The sequence below is a fragment of the Trachurus japonicus genome, chromosome 9 (assembly GCF_045865225.1).
Source record: "Trachurus japonicus isolate A0001 chromosome 9, Traja_1.0".
NCBI lineage: Eukaryota > Metazoa > Chordata > Actinopteri > Carangiformes > Carangidae > Trachurus > Trachurus japonicus.
The window spans coordinates 6664113-6678629 of NC_140915.1; the positions used below are offsets into that span (position 1 = coordinate 6664113).

At 44.7% G+C, this 14517-nt stretch overlaps 1 pseudogene across 1 annotated transcript in view; it reads right to left on the reverse strand.

Moving 5' to 3' along the window:
* znf608 (zinc finger protein 608) overlaps nucleotides 1-14517 on the reverse strand; it is an 84554-nt pseudogene that overhangs the window by 17306 nt on the left and 52731 nt on the right. The window contains exons 4-7 of the transcript XR_015036619.1: nucleotides 13057-13144; nucleotides 5825-8339; nucleotides 3430-3934; nucleotides 2269-2438 (exon numbers count right to left, since the gene is read on the reverse strand). The product of XR_015036619.1 is annotated as a zinc finger protein 608 (transcript). The remainder of the gene's footprint in view (nucleotides 1-2268; nucleotides 2439-3429; nucleotides 3935-5824; nucleotides 8340-13056; nucleotides 13145-14517) is intronic.

Sequence of the window (14517 nt, forward strand, 5' to 3'; positions counted from 1 at the left end):
AAGAGATAAACTGAAGTTTCTCTCTGAACTTTACAGATAATAGAAACACAGCTCAGACTTTCTGTTGCGTTTTCTGCAGCAGTCAGGCCGACGTCGCTCCTCTGGTTCATCGTATTATAAAAAGAGCAATCACACTGTTTAATAACAATTATAAAGAGGCTGCTCAGTTTTAATAAAACACTGCGGCAGCTTTGGGTTTACAGTTAAAACAGTGTTGCAGGGAAACGCAGAGGAGAGAGTGTGAAAGGCAGGTGGTGATGAACACTGATTATTTATCTCAACACAGTCCCATGTGAGCCAAGAGGATTTCACTTTGTTGTTAATTAAATGAGAAACAACAGCTGCCTGGAAAAAAACAAAAGATCAAACATTACAGCAAAAAAAAAACATGTAGTGGTTGATAAAAAATAAAAAGAATAGTATGACCTCCCTCTTGATCATTTCACCTTCTTGTTGCATTAGCAAACATGTCTGATGTAGGCCTATTTATATCTGCTTAAATCTCCATATAGTATAAAGGTAGATGTTTGTATTAAAGGACAGTTCCAGGCGAATTCAACTCAGGGGTGTATTTTCATATCATTTTAGGTCTAAAAGAATGAATCTGAAGATTTTCAGTTTAATTGCTCCTGTTTTGCGGTAGTTGCGTCTGTCCGCGCATCGCCACGGCAGCAATGAATGGGAGTGGATGTAAGTTCCGCTGTTTAGGCTGTTTCCAGCCCTCAAAGCCGCAATTTTTTTCCACAGACAGCGTCAGATGGCGACTCAAACATGCACCGAGAAGTTTATTTACTTCAAGCAAGCCCACATGTTTGTAAAAGTCGATCTAATTCAAAGTCTCCCGGAGTCTCGCGCGAGCCCGAAGTTGCGGTGCTGGTGTATTCAGGTGCAGTAGGAGCTACTGTTTGTGTCATAAACACAGGAATATCAACTCTTTACTTGCTTTAAGTGTACATTTTTTTCCACAGACAGCGTCAGGTGGCCACTCAAAGATGCGCCGAGAAGTTTTTTTTACTTGAAGCAAGTAAAGAGTTGATATTCCTGTGTTTATAATGACACAAACGGTAGCTTTTCCCACTGCACCTGAACACACCGAGCACGGCAACTGGGTCTCGCGCGAGACTCCGCGAGACTTTGAATTAGATCGACTTTTACAAACATGTCGGCTTGCTTGAAGTAAATAAACTTCTCGGTGCATGTTTGAGTCGCCTTCTGACGCTGTCTGTGGAAAAAAATTGCGGCTTTGAGGGCTGTAAACAGCCTAAACAGCAGAACTTACATCCACTCCCATTCATTGCTGCCGTGGCGATGCGGAGACAGACGCAACTACCGCAAAACAGGAGCGATTAAACTGAAAATCTTCAGATTCATTCTTTTAGACCTAAAATGATATGAAAATACACCCCTGAGTTGAATTCGCCTGGAATTGTCCTTTAAAGCTCCATACAGTATAAAGGTAGATGTTTGTGTTAAAGCTCCATACAGTATAAAGGTAGATGTTTGTATTAAAGCTCCATACAGTATAAAGGTAGATGTTTGTGTTAAAGCTCCATACAGTATAAAGGTAGATGTTTGTGTTAAAGCTCCATACAGTATAAAGGTAGATGTCCATGTGTAGTGTGATTATAAAGCAGCTCTAGGTTCTATATTAATACTGTGAAAGTATCAAAGCCTCAGTCCACAGAGAAATGCACACAGCCTGTATTCAGAAACTGAGCCTTAAAACCAGCCGTCAGTACTTCCTGTCACTTTGTGATGTCACAACTAAGCCCCGCCCCCTCATCACCTGGACCCACCATCCAACAACAACTTGCAGGATTTGGTTTCTCTGAGTGTTTTATTCTGAAATCTGCTCTGTTTTTTATTGGATCACTTTAGAAAACAGTCAGCCAATCAGAAAAGAGGCTCAGAGCCTCCTCCTCTCTTCTGATTGGCTGAAATCGACCTGTTGTTACTAGAGCTCCAGAGAGAAGCTGAGAGAGGAGATGGAAAACTACACTGAGATGGTTTTTAGATGAAGTTTTGAAGCTTTTAAACTGTCTTCAAATGTTTGTGTTAATATTTTAGCTCTGACTGTGTCACTGTGGTTAATAGGACGTGTAATCTTTTGATGAAAAAGTATAATATCTATAATGTGTCGTGTTTTGTTTAACCTTCTCCTGCTGTTTTGTGTCTGTTCAGCAGGAAACATCAGATCAGTGTTTTATAAACCCACATGTGGAGGTGTGATATGACGCTGTGAGTAAAAAAAAGTGAGCGTTGTCTCACAGCTGGTGATTTTCCGTGGTACTGGTGGCTCTGCTGCTGCAGCAGCTCCATGGCCGAGGACGAGGACGAGTCTCCGCTCTGCTTCCCGCTCACTGCTCCTCCTCTGCCGGGCGGAGTCACCTCTGACTCCTCCCTGCCCGCCGTCTTCCCGTACAGAGGATAGTGGAAACCTGGAGCACACGCAAAGTAATACTTTAGACATTTTATTTACTATTCACACAGTTAAAGATACAGTCCCTTTTTGATTAAATGTAAAGGATATGCTACGCTGGGTTGCATTGTAGTGTTTGTTGAATGACCGAAATAAACATAACAATCAATCAATCAATCAATGTAAAACAGGCTGAAATAGACATTTGCACATGTTGTACACATGTGGGAAAATAAAGTCTGTGGGTGAATGTGTTGAACTTGGCTGTAAAGGACAAATTCACCCTCAGGTAAGATCATTTGAGCTGACTTTTGTATTTGGACGATTCAGTTTTCATATAAATAAAAGAAGAGTTTTGTCTTGCTGAGGCTTAAAGGGATAGGTCAACATTTTGGCAAATTGGCCCATTGCCATAATCCCTATAGTCATAGCAGTAGGTTCGTTACCTTTAATTGTCGGTGCAAGCTATTTTTAGAACGGTGCAGCAGAGCGGCGAGCTGCTACTGAGGCTCATTATGGGATTTCTTGGTTTCCCTCATTAAACTCATCAAATACACAATCCAACAACTCCACAACGCTCTGGTGGACAAGTTGTGACCTGCACATTCACCACGCTATCAGAACGTTACCAGACAGAGTTGTTTTAGAGGGAAATGCAGAGACTGTTTGCTGAAAAACTGTCCCTGAAGGCAACGCGCATCAGCGGTTTTGCATGAATTTCCCTCTAAAACAACTCTGTGTGGTAACGTTGTGTTATTATCTCATAGCGTGGTGAATGTGCAGGTCACAACTTGTCCACCAGAGTGTTGTGGAGTTGTTGGATTGTGTATTTGATGAGTTTGATGAGGGAAACCAAGAAATCTCATAATGAGCTCTGCTCCGCCGTTCTAAAAACAGCTTGCACTGACAATTAAAGGTAACAAACCTACTGCTATGGCTATAGGGATTATGGCAATGGGGCCAATTTGCTAAAATGTTGAACTATCCCTTTCAATGAGGCGTTAGTGTACCTGGGTAGTTGTGGACGAGGGTTGGCGACACCCCTCTGTAGGAGCCGCCGCCGCTCTCGCACATGGCCAGGTAGGGCTGGTAGGAGGAGTGCTGGTACTGGATGTAGGGCTGCTGGGGCGTCATCGGCGGGGACACGGCGGCCCGGGCGCTCTGCGAGTCCTCGGACAGGCCTCCGATCGGCTCCTGGCCCTGGTCGTCCAGCCCCTCCAGCCGCTCGTCCGAGTCCTCGCCGTCGATGGCGGGCGGGAGATCGAGGGATCCGTGGACTCGGGCTTTCTTGGCCTCTCCGCCCACGCCTGCTCCTCTCTCTCCTCCTCCTACACCGCCAACGCCAACTCCTCCTGCCCCTGAGATCATCTTGGCCCCGGCCGGCTCCACCACGGTAGCTCCCCACTCTTTGCCCCTGTCCGCCTCCCCCTCCTCGGCCTCCTCGCAATGTTGACTCTGTAGCTCTGAGTATTTGCTGTGAGCGAGGCGGTGAGCCCAGGCCGGGCCGTCTGAGGGCTAGATCGATGGGGACAAGTGTTGGTGCTCGTTGCAGTGTTTCCCCTATAAATCTTATGTTAACAGTGGTGGGTGGGTGGGAGTCGTTTTCGAAGCCTGTTCGACTTCGGTCCATGTCTTTGTCCCATTTTTTTGTCTATGGCTAGCTGCAGAGCTAATGCTAAACACCTTTTTCGTAGTAGCTTTAAATGTTAGCCCTTTAGCTAGTTTTTTTTTTTTTTTTTTGGATGGGTTTGTGAAGCCAGTTCGACTTCGGTCCATGTCACTGTCCCATTTTTTTGTCTATGGCTAATTGCAGAGTTAATGCTAATTCTTCTTAGTAGCTTTAAATGTTAGCCCTTTAGCTAGTTTTTTTTTTTTTGGATGGGTGTTGGTCGTTTGCGAGGCTGGTTTGACTTCAGTCCATGTCTGTGTCCCATTTTTTTGTCTATGGCTAGTTGCAGAGCTAATGCTAAACACCTAGTAGCTTTAAATGTTAGCCCTTTAGCTAGTTTTTTTTTCTTTGGATGGGTTTGTGAAGCCGGTTCAACTTCGGTCCATGTCTCTGTCCCGGTTTTTTGTCTATGGCTAGTTGTAGAGCTAATGCTAAAACCTTTTTCTTAGTAGGCTAACTTTACATATTAGCCCTTTAGCTAGTTTGTTTTTTTGGATGGGTGTTGGTCGTTTGCGAAGCTGGCTCGACTTCAGTCCATGTCTGTGTATCATTTTTTTGTCTATGGCTAGTAATGCTAAACACCTTTTTCTTAGTAGCTTTAAATGTTGTTGTTTTTGGATGGGTTTGTGAAGCCAGTTCAACTTCGGTCCATGTCTTTGTCCCATTTTTTTTGTCTATATGGCCAGTTGCAGAGCTAATGCTAAACACCTTTTTCTTAGTAGCTTTAAATGTTAGCCCTTTAGCTAGTTTTTCTTTTTGGATGGGTTTGTGAAGCCGGTTCGACTTCGGTCCATGTCTTTGTCCCATTTTTTTTGTCTATATGGCCAGTTGCAGAGCTAATGCTAAACACCCTTTTCTTAGTAGCTTTAAATATTAGCCCTTTAGCTAGTTTTTTGGGGGGGATGGAAAGCTAATTTTAGGACACATTGGGTGTCCTAAATGTGGGAGGGTTGGGAGTTACCAACGGCGGCCCCACCGCTGCCTGAACGACTATAGAGGAAACACTGTGTAGTTGAGCGAACAACAGAGCCATAGACAGAGTCAGACCATCTATCACCGGCTCTGGGTGTGGTGGTGATGTTGATGATGAGGGATGAAGACGACGTTTTTCGACAGCAGGCGGCCATTCACAGGTGGGATGTGACGGAGTGAGTAAGGCGTCCACTCCCAATGACAACAGTGCACACACCATCAACTGCAGATTTTTACGCCATACACCACTCGACCCGCCCCAACCTGGCGTTCATTCAATCCATACATTGTGTATTGGTTTGTTTACATGATGCAGTATGGCTGGAGTTAGCTGTTAAATGCATTGTGAGATGACGTGGTTAAAAATCTGTACAAAAGCAGCTCATATCAAAAAACCAAACAGTTGTGTGTTAGCATGGTTCTTTTGATCCTTTTTGTGTGTTTTTACATTTACAGCTAAAGTTGGAATATTACACATTTCCTCCGTTAATTCTCACTTTACACATTAAAAACATTTTTTGTCATCCATCAAATAAAAACTACACTTTGATTTTTTTTTTTGACTGATGTAGTTTTGCCACAGAAGCCACATCATGGTCTTTCTTTGTAGTAATAGCACCGATTAGGTTTAGCTGAACACAACGTGTGGTTAATCTCTTTGTGACACTCAACAGCGACAGGCCGTTAAAAGCACACCAACAACACCAGCAGCAGCAGTGGCGGCGGCGGCGGCGGCATGTTTATAGACAGAGGGAGAAACTTACACTGGAAAAGGAAACATTTGAGTCCAGATCTGTCTGACTGTTTGGGTTGTGGAGTAACGAAGAAGAAGAAGAAGAAGAAGAAGAAGAAGAGGAAGAGGAAGAGGAGGATGGCGACTTGATGTCGTCGCAGTCTTTCATCGAGACCTGGTGCTGGTCCACCAAGCCGCCGTGCACCGCCTTCAGCCCCCTTTCTCCTCTCTCGCTCATCTCCACGTAGGACAGGACCGGTTTGGCACAGCAACCTTTGGTGCCGTCTGGACCTTTACCGACCGAACCCATGTTGTGTTTGACGTCCTCGCCGTCTCTCAACCCCTGTCCCCTCTCGCCCCTTTGCTTTGTGGTGGCGCCGCCGGACGACTGGTCGCAGCATTTGGACGCCAGCAACAGTTTCTGGTCCATGTAAAGTCCTCTGGAGTACTGGCCGTAGTACAGCGACTGGGCCAAGGCGGTCTGGGTCTGACTCATCGCCAGCTGGAGCTGCGACTGCGGCGGCGGCCCGTCGCCTTTCTTAGAGTCTGAGAACTCGTGGGCGGAGGAGCTCTTGTCGTCCTCCTTCGCCTCGTCCTTCCGGTCTTTCCCTTTGCCGTCGTGGCTCGAACCTTTGTGGAAAGCGACGCCGCTGCTGTTGTTGTTGTTCTGCCGGTCCGAGTGCATGTAGCCCTGCAGGTAGTAGGGATCGTAGCCGTGGTAGTACGGCGACTGGGAGTCTTTAGACGACGGCGGCGGCGGCGGGGCAGATGCCGTGGGCGGGGTTTTACCAGGGTTACCGTGGTTACCGTTGGAGCTCACCTCGGAAGAGGCCGACGAGCCGGACTTCGATCGCAGTCCGTCAGAGCGACATTCGGAAGATCCCCCATCGTCGCCGGCGTCCGAGATGTCGGAGTAGGCGGGGCTGTTGTTCTTGCTGCCGTTGTCTGCCGTCGCCAGGCAACCGCCGCTCGCATCGAGCCGCGACGAGCTGCCGATGGACGGGCTGGGGGCGTTGTCGGTGAAGGTGTAGACCTTGTCGGCCTCCGCACGGATACTGGCCATCCTGCTCTCCTGGCTCTCGGTGAGTCCGTTCATCACGTCCTGTTTGCTGAGGTGTTCCTTCAGAAGACTCCCAGAAATCTCCTTGACGCCCATCTTGGATCCACCGCCGCCACCGTCCTCCATTTTGATCCCGCCGCTGTCTCCGTTTGGCGTCCTGGTCGCCGCGTCTTTGTGTTTGTCCTTCAGCCGTCGTTTCTCTTTCTTCCTGGTCTCCTTGCTGCAGGTGACCAGCGTGGCCTTGACGAGGCTCGGCTCCACCACGATGCTCAGCTTTGGTTTGATGGGTTTCAATGGGAGGTTTTTACTCGTGAGGCCCACGGCCGCCATCGGGGATGGCTGCTGCTGCGAGGCGGCGGTATCGGCCGTGCCGGTGGGATACGTCGCGTTGGGTATGGCGATCAGCTTGGGAGGAGCCGGGGCCGGAGCGATCGGCCGGTTGGTCCGCGACTTGGACAACTTCTCGACCTTCCCGTTGGCCTTCTTGCCCTTGTCGCACGCGCCGCCTCCCTTCTTGTCGATCAAACCTTCGGCTTCCAGCTTGGGCATCTCGACCGTGGAGTTCCTGTCCGGGACCATGCAGTTCTCCAGGACCACGGTCATGTTGGAGATGATGGGCAGGTTGCTGAGGTCGTCGATCAGCCCGTCCTTGAGCAGCGAGGTTCTTCTGGTTTTGGAGTTGGCCGTGGGGCTGTGGTCGGTGCTGAGCAGCAGCCGTCGGTTCTTCGGAGACCCGACCGTGGTCACCTTGTACAGAGGGGCGGGTTTCTTCGAGGAGCTGTTGTTTGTCTCCGAGAGGTCGTACGTCATGTTGCCGATGGCGTCTTCGCAGTCCGACAGTCGCTCCTCGCTCTCCACGTCCTTCATGGGCTCCAGCTCGGGCTTCCGCTGCTCCTCGGCCTCCAGGTGCGCGTGCGTCTGGTGGTAGCGCAGTCCGTTGATGTGCTTGTAGCGTTTAGTGCAGTTGGGGTGCGGGCAGTCGATGAGGATGGGCGGCGGAGGCGGCGAGGAGGCGCAACCTCCCCCCGGGTCCATGAACGACGGGTCGGATTTGCCCTGCGGCGTGGACGGGGCGCTGCGGGACTTGGCTCGGATCCGCTTCCCGTTTCCGTTTTTAATGTCGTCGGAGGAGGCGACGAGGCTGAGGTCCAGGTCGGCCGGCGGTTTGTTCTTTCGCTTCCCGGACGAGAGCGTGGTGGAGGTGCTGTTGGAGTTGGACTTCACCTCGTCCACGGTGAAGAAAGACGCTGGTGCCCGGCAGTTGCTGTTGAGGAGGTTCAGGCTGCTCCTCCGCCCCTTGTTGTGGATTGGCGCCGCGGTCCCGGCCACGCCACCGCCGCGGCTCCGGTGCTGCGTCAGACCCCTGACTTTGGCGGCGGCGGGGGCCGGCTCAATGCAGGGTCGATCAGCCATGGCCATTCGCATCCGCTTCCCTCGGCCGCGCCCGCCGGGCAGCTCGGGGTCGCTGGAGGGAGACTCGCAAAACCTGGAGCGAAGCAGACAAAAACAACGGATTTAGACGTTAGTGAGTTCCTCTGAAACATGACTTATTGAGACGAGACAGATCAGGCAGTGTTGTTTAGTGAAATCAAATATCTTATCAAGTATCTTATGGCTTTAAATGGATCAGAAAGTCATGAAGTGTCGCATCGAATCCTGTTGGATCAAGTCACATCATATCAATTGAGAGCTGGTATACTTGGTCTTCATATTGAGACAGGCAGATATGTTGGCACAGCAGAAGACGATTGAATTTGTAATTTATGTGACATCCAAGAGGTGGAGAATGAAATTCATTTTGTGTTCTACTGTCCTTTCTATGACTCTATAAGACAAAAACTGTTTAGTAAGGTTAGATCCAAATAACTAATTTGTGTGGTTGGACGATACTGAGAAGCTAAAACATCTTTTTCATTTGAATATATTTGCATTTTCTTTATTTTTTGAAAAGGCCTGGGCAATGAGACGAAGAGTGATATATACAGTAGTTGAGTACTGAAAGTAATCTGAAATTGTTTATTTATGTGTCACACCTGTATGGCAGGTAAAACCAACAGTATTTTTTGTATTTGTCATTAAATGTGTCTTGTAATCCCATATGGGATGGGCCACAGTGGTGGCATGACACGAAAATAAAAATTCATTCATTAATTTCAGATCACAATGTGTTGTGTCAGTTTGTGATGTTTCGAATCTTTTTTTTTTTTAAAGAAATGTTTATTGATTTTCAAAGAGAGAGAAAATAAGTAGAGGAAAAAGAGAAGATCTACAGTACTATATCTATTATATTATATATCTACTATAAACAGAATATGAGTGCAGAAAAAAAAAAAAAGTTGGTAGACAAAATTATACTTTTGTTTGCACTGTGAGGTTTTGTACAATAGCCAGTGTCTATGGGCTCACATTTTTATGGTAATTCAGTACTGGGTCCCAAGTTTTATCAAACTTATCTCCTCTATCTTCATTGTAGAATCTCTGTCTCTCCAGATGTAAAGTGTTTGACAATTTTCCCAACCATAAAGTTGAGTCCGTTTTCCACACTCGTAAAATCAGCTTTTTTAGCAATCACCATACCGAATTGAACTGCTCTTCTTTCACATTTATTAACAGAAAAAAGGACACTTGTGGCCCCTAGAATGGCAGCCAGAGGGTTGGGTGCCAGATTCTTAACAAAAGCCTCAGAAAAACACTGAAAAGTTTATTACACGCCCAGAATGAATGTGCCAGGGTACCTATCGAGGATTTACATCGGTTACATGTAGGTGGGACATCTGGGTAAAATCTACAGTATGTAGCTTTTCTTGCGAGTGATGTTTCAAATCTTGTTGTGTAACATCATTTCATATCGTATCATTCACGTGTAATAGGGCACCTGTTATATTTAATTCTATAACCTGACATCTTAGCACTTCGTGTTGTATCACTTCACTCATCGTGTCATTTCATTTTGTATCATAATTGGTTATATCCTATCACTTCTCACTGTACCATTTTGGGTCGTGTCCTATTCATTCATATCGTATCACTTCATTTCAAACCACTTTGTGTCTTATCACTTCCCACTGAATCCCTTTCTATCATGAATTTGCATCGTGTCACAACATACCCTATCACTTTGTGTGAGATTGTATAAATTGATCAATATAAACTCTGATAGAAAAGAAAATTATACATGATTAGGCATCACATCACATCGTATTGCGTTTTGCATCGTAATATTTTGTTGTTTTGTGTCGTGTTCATGATCAAGTCGCTGAAATCATCTTGAATCCTGTTGGTAAAAGTGAAAAGCAGTAAAAAACGAAGCTGCTTGTTTCACCGATGCTGTTTTTCTGTTTTCCTTGAAAGGTTTTAACGAACAACAACTCGTTCGTACCGTCGCCCAAATTGAACTCGTGTTCCGTCGATACCTCATACCATCAGACAAAAAACCCTGGAAGATCACAGATTATCATCCGAGGCTTATGCGGACCACTTTACCCAGACGTCAAGGATAAGAATTGATTTTTTTCTTTTGCCTGTACAAAGCTTCTCTTTTGATGGAATAAAAAAAAGAAAAAAAACAGTACGCTTCACAGTTATCTCAGTGTTTGATATGGAGACACTCTGTATTCACACGTCGTCCCTTCAGCTTTGAAGTCTTTTGACGCTGTTTACCACGGTGCCTTGCATCTTAACACTAGAGATGCTTTCCCTTCCTTCACTCTCATTGTTATTTATATCAGAAACCTGTCCGCTGAGACAGGGAACCAAGAGGAAAAACCAAACGCCTCATATTTACTCTGTTTATCCACACGGTGTACCAATCCGGACCCTGAACCTTACATCTGTGCCGGCCCTTTTAATGCCTTAATTACGACGTTGCATCACAGGACAGGTTGGTGTTAAAGACTCGGTGAACGCATCCCGACCTTGGGAAGGCTGTTTTGGGTATTAATCACCTTATTAATGGAAGCGGCTGCAGAGCACGTTGAGACCAGACTTCCTCCGTCCCCTCTGTGATTTTAAAACGATGATATCTCACATTTCTTGTGATGTTTGTAATTGCTTTTTTTCCTCTCTCTCTCTCTTTATGTCAGCGTGTCCCTGAACGTCACAGATGAAGCTGTGGGAATGTGCGCCAGAGGTTTTATGTATTTTCTTTGGCATTTCAAGGATATTTCTCTGTTCTTTCTCTCATGACACTATTCAAAAAGCAGTTATGATGGATTCAGAGCTGCAGCTCATGTATTGTTTTTTTTTCCCCCCTTTACTATTCAACTACTTTTGTTTTTAATAACCTTGTTTTCAATTTGTAATTTTAATTTAATCATTGCATCTTTTTATCTTTTGGCTGCAGGCTTATAACGAGTCATCAAAGAGGACGCATTTTTATTCCATTGAACTATAGAATAAAAACACATTCGCTCACGGCTGACAGACGTCCACGGTGACACGAGTCCAAACGAGAGAGAGAGAGAGAAAAAAAAAAGCAATTTAGCGCCTGGTTTCTGAGATTAAGCTGTAATTGCCATGACAACAACCATTTACATACAGGAGCAATAATTGAGAGGTTTCAGCCCCGTGAGGAGGGACTGTCAAATTTTCCACTCAGCAATTACAAAAACCTCCTCTCTGCATTTGTGAACCAGTCAGGCTGGAGAGTGGAGAGCGTTTTTGTTAAAGCTCATCACTGGAACAACAGCTGACGGCCCCAGAGCCAAATTAGAGGCTGTTTTTTAATCACTTTAGCAACATTAAAGCACTTTAAAAAAAACATGCTCTTTTCAGTTAATCAACAAACTGGTGAATATGAGCCAATAAGAAGAACAATAAAATGGTTAAACACGACAGATCAAAAGAGGGGAACGAAACAAACAAGGACGAGTGTATACGAGGTCTCGGCCATAAAAAGTGTGTTTTATAATGAACAATGAGGATCGATTTCAGAGCCGGACCCAGACGACAGCTGTGGGACAGACGGAGACAATGGAAACACAGACGACACAAAACACTACAACAGTGTCCTCGTTTCCTTTTTTCTCTGTCTCTCTCTCTTTTTTCTTTTTTTTTTTTACCCTCGGGCGACGTGACGAGGCCAATGTCAATGTCAATGTCACTCAGTATCGTAGCATTAGCCCAGAAACTCTTCTGTTGTGTTGGGAGTTTTTGTTGTTGTGAGTTGTTTTCTGAGTTTGTAGCAGGTTTTTGCTATTTTTTTGCATTGAGTTGAGCCCTCAGGGCCACCGTACTTCATAAATAATGACTCAAGTCACTTAAAGTGATAGTTCAACATTTTGGCAAATTGGCCCATTGCCATAATCCCTATAGTCATAGCAGTAGGTTCGTTACCTTTAATTGTCGGTGCAAGCTATTTTTAGAACGGCAGAGCAGAGCCGCGAGCTGCTCAGAGCTACAACGTTACCAGACAGAGTTGTTTTAGAGGGAAATTCATGCAAAACCACTGATGCGCGTTGCCTTCAGGGACAGTTTTTCATCAATCAGTCTCTGTATTTCCCTCTAAAACAACTCTGTCTGGTAACGTTGTGTTATTATCTCATAGTGTGGTGAATGTGCAGGTCACAACTTGTCCACCAGAGCGTTGTGGAGTTGTTGGATTGTGTATTTGATGAGTTTGATGAGGGAAACCAAGAAATCCCATGAGCCTCCGTAGCGTAGCTCTGAGCAGCTCACGGCTCTGCTCCACCGTTCTAAAAATAGCTTGCACCGACAATTAAAAGTAACGACCCTACTGCTATGACTATAGGGATTATGGCAATGGGCCAATTTGCCAAAATGTTGAACTATCCCTTTAACTCCGAACTCTCCAGGTCTGGTGTCTCCTCCTCTGTGTCTCTAACCCTTCTCTCCTCCATGTGCATTTGTTTCCAACAACGAAGCCGGTGAGAATTCAATCCATGGAGCGGTGGATAAGGTTATTTATCATCTACCATGTTACCATGTGTATGTCTGTGTAGTCTTATCTGTCATCAACAAGAGATTACGGGTTACGGGTTAGCGCGTTACGTTTGTGTGGCGGTGTCGCCATGGAGACGAGAGCTGGGACACCGGGTCGGAGGCTCTGATCTTACAAGGTTGGTTTTCAGCAGAGTTAAGGTGGAAATCCTGCAGAGTTCCTCTTTAATAACGACTAACTAATGTTTGATCATGTGGAGCTGGTGCAGGTGTGTGTGTGTGTGTGTGTGTGTGTGTGTTGTTACCTGGGAGGAGCCCAGTCGTGTTTGGTGCAGTCCAACAGAGTTCCCACGTACGTCCTCTTCCTCCACGTCACGTTCACCACCAGCACACCTGTCAATCAACACAAACACACCTGTCAATCAACACAAACACACCTGTCAATCAACAGAAGCACAGGGACCAAGAAGAGCTGTTCATTTAGAAAATAACACAATAAAAGAAGAGGCAGAATAACGTCCAGGTCACCAATTAACCATCGTTTCACCCTGACGCCTTTCATTATAACTGCACTGTAACATTATTCTGTTATTTTATATCTTTTTTACTATGTTTTTTATACCTGTTTAATTCTTTCTCTTGTCTGTTTTTAAATAATGTTTGCTTTTTATGTTCTCATTTTGCTAATATGTAAAGCACCTTGAGTTGTCTTGTTGCAGAAATGTGCTATACAAATAAACTTGCCTTGCCTTGCCTGATATATCCACAAGTTGCTTTAATAGACTTTATAAATCATGTATCTGAGGTAAAAACGCAACAAACTTGAAGCAGCAGTTGCAGGTGAGTCAACTCGTCCTGAACATCCTCATCTTAAACCTCACAGATACAGACGATACAGCCAATAGGTGGACACATACATTATAAAACAAATCCCACACTGGACTTTGCATTTAAGTCGACTCAATCCACTGTTTCTTTTCTTTTTTTCAAGATTTTTATTTTCTATTTTATGCCTTTATTTTAATTTAGTCGACTAAGACCTCAACTCAGCTCACATTTGATTTATATCACACATTTAAAAAGAAACTCAGTTGCCCAAAGTGCTGCACAATAAAATGCAATCCAGTGGCAGCAACATAACATAATTAACAGTCAGAAAACAGCATAAATGACCAACATAGGTCATATTAATAAAAGTTCAGACAATAAAAAACAATCACTAAAATAAGGTGAAATAGAAATAAAAGCTATACTAATAACAGGATAAAGGTCAAGGTATCCGTGTCCACTTGAGCTGAGCCAGCGAGAAGAGCTGAGTCTTTAAAAGTGATTTAAAATGCTGCAGGGTTTGTGCTGCTCTCATGTGGAGTGGTAGGTTATATATATATATATATATATGTATATATATATATATATATATATATATATATATATATATATATATATATATATATATATATACGTATATATATATCTTTATTTCAGACTCAGGCTCCATAGAAATCATTCATACCGCATGCAATCACAATATTAAATTCATAAATGCATTTCAGGACACTTTGGAGCTAGGTATATCACCTTTTTACTCTTTTACTCTTTTATTCTTTTACTCTTTTATTCTTTTACTCTTTTGCTATGCTATTTATTGTGTGTTATTGTATTGTATTTTATGTGGTTTTATGCGTATTGTAAGTGGTGAAGCCAAAGACAAATTTCCACATTGTGGACAATAAAGATATTGAATTGAATAGCAAGACAAACACAAC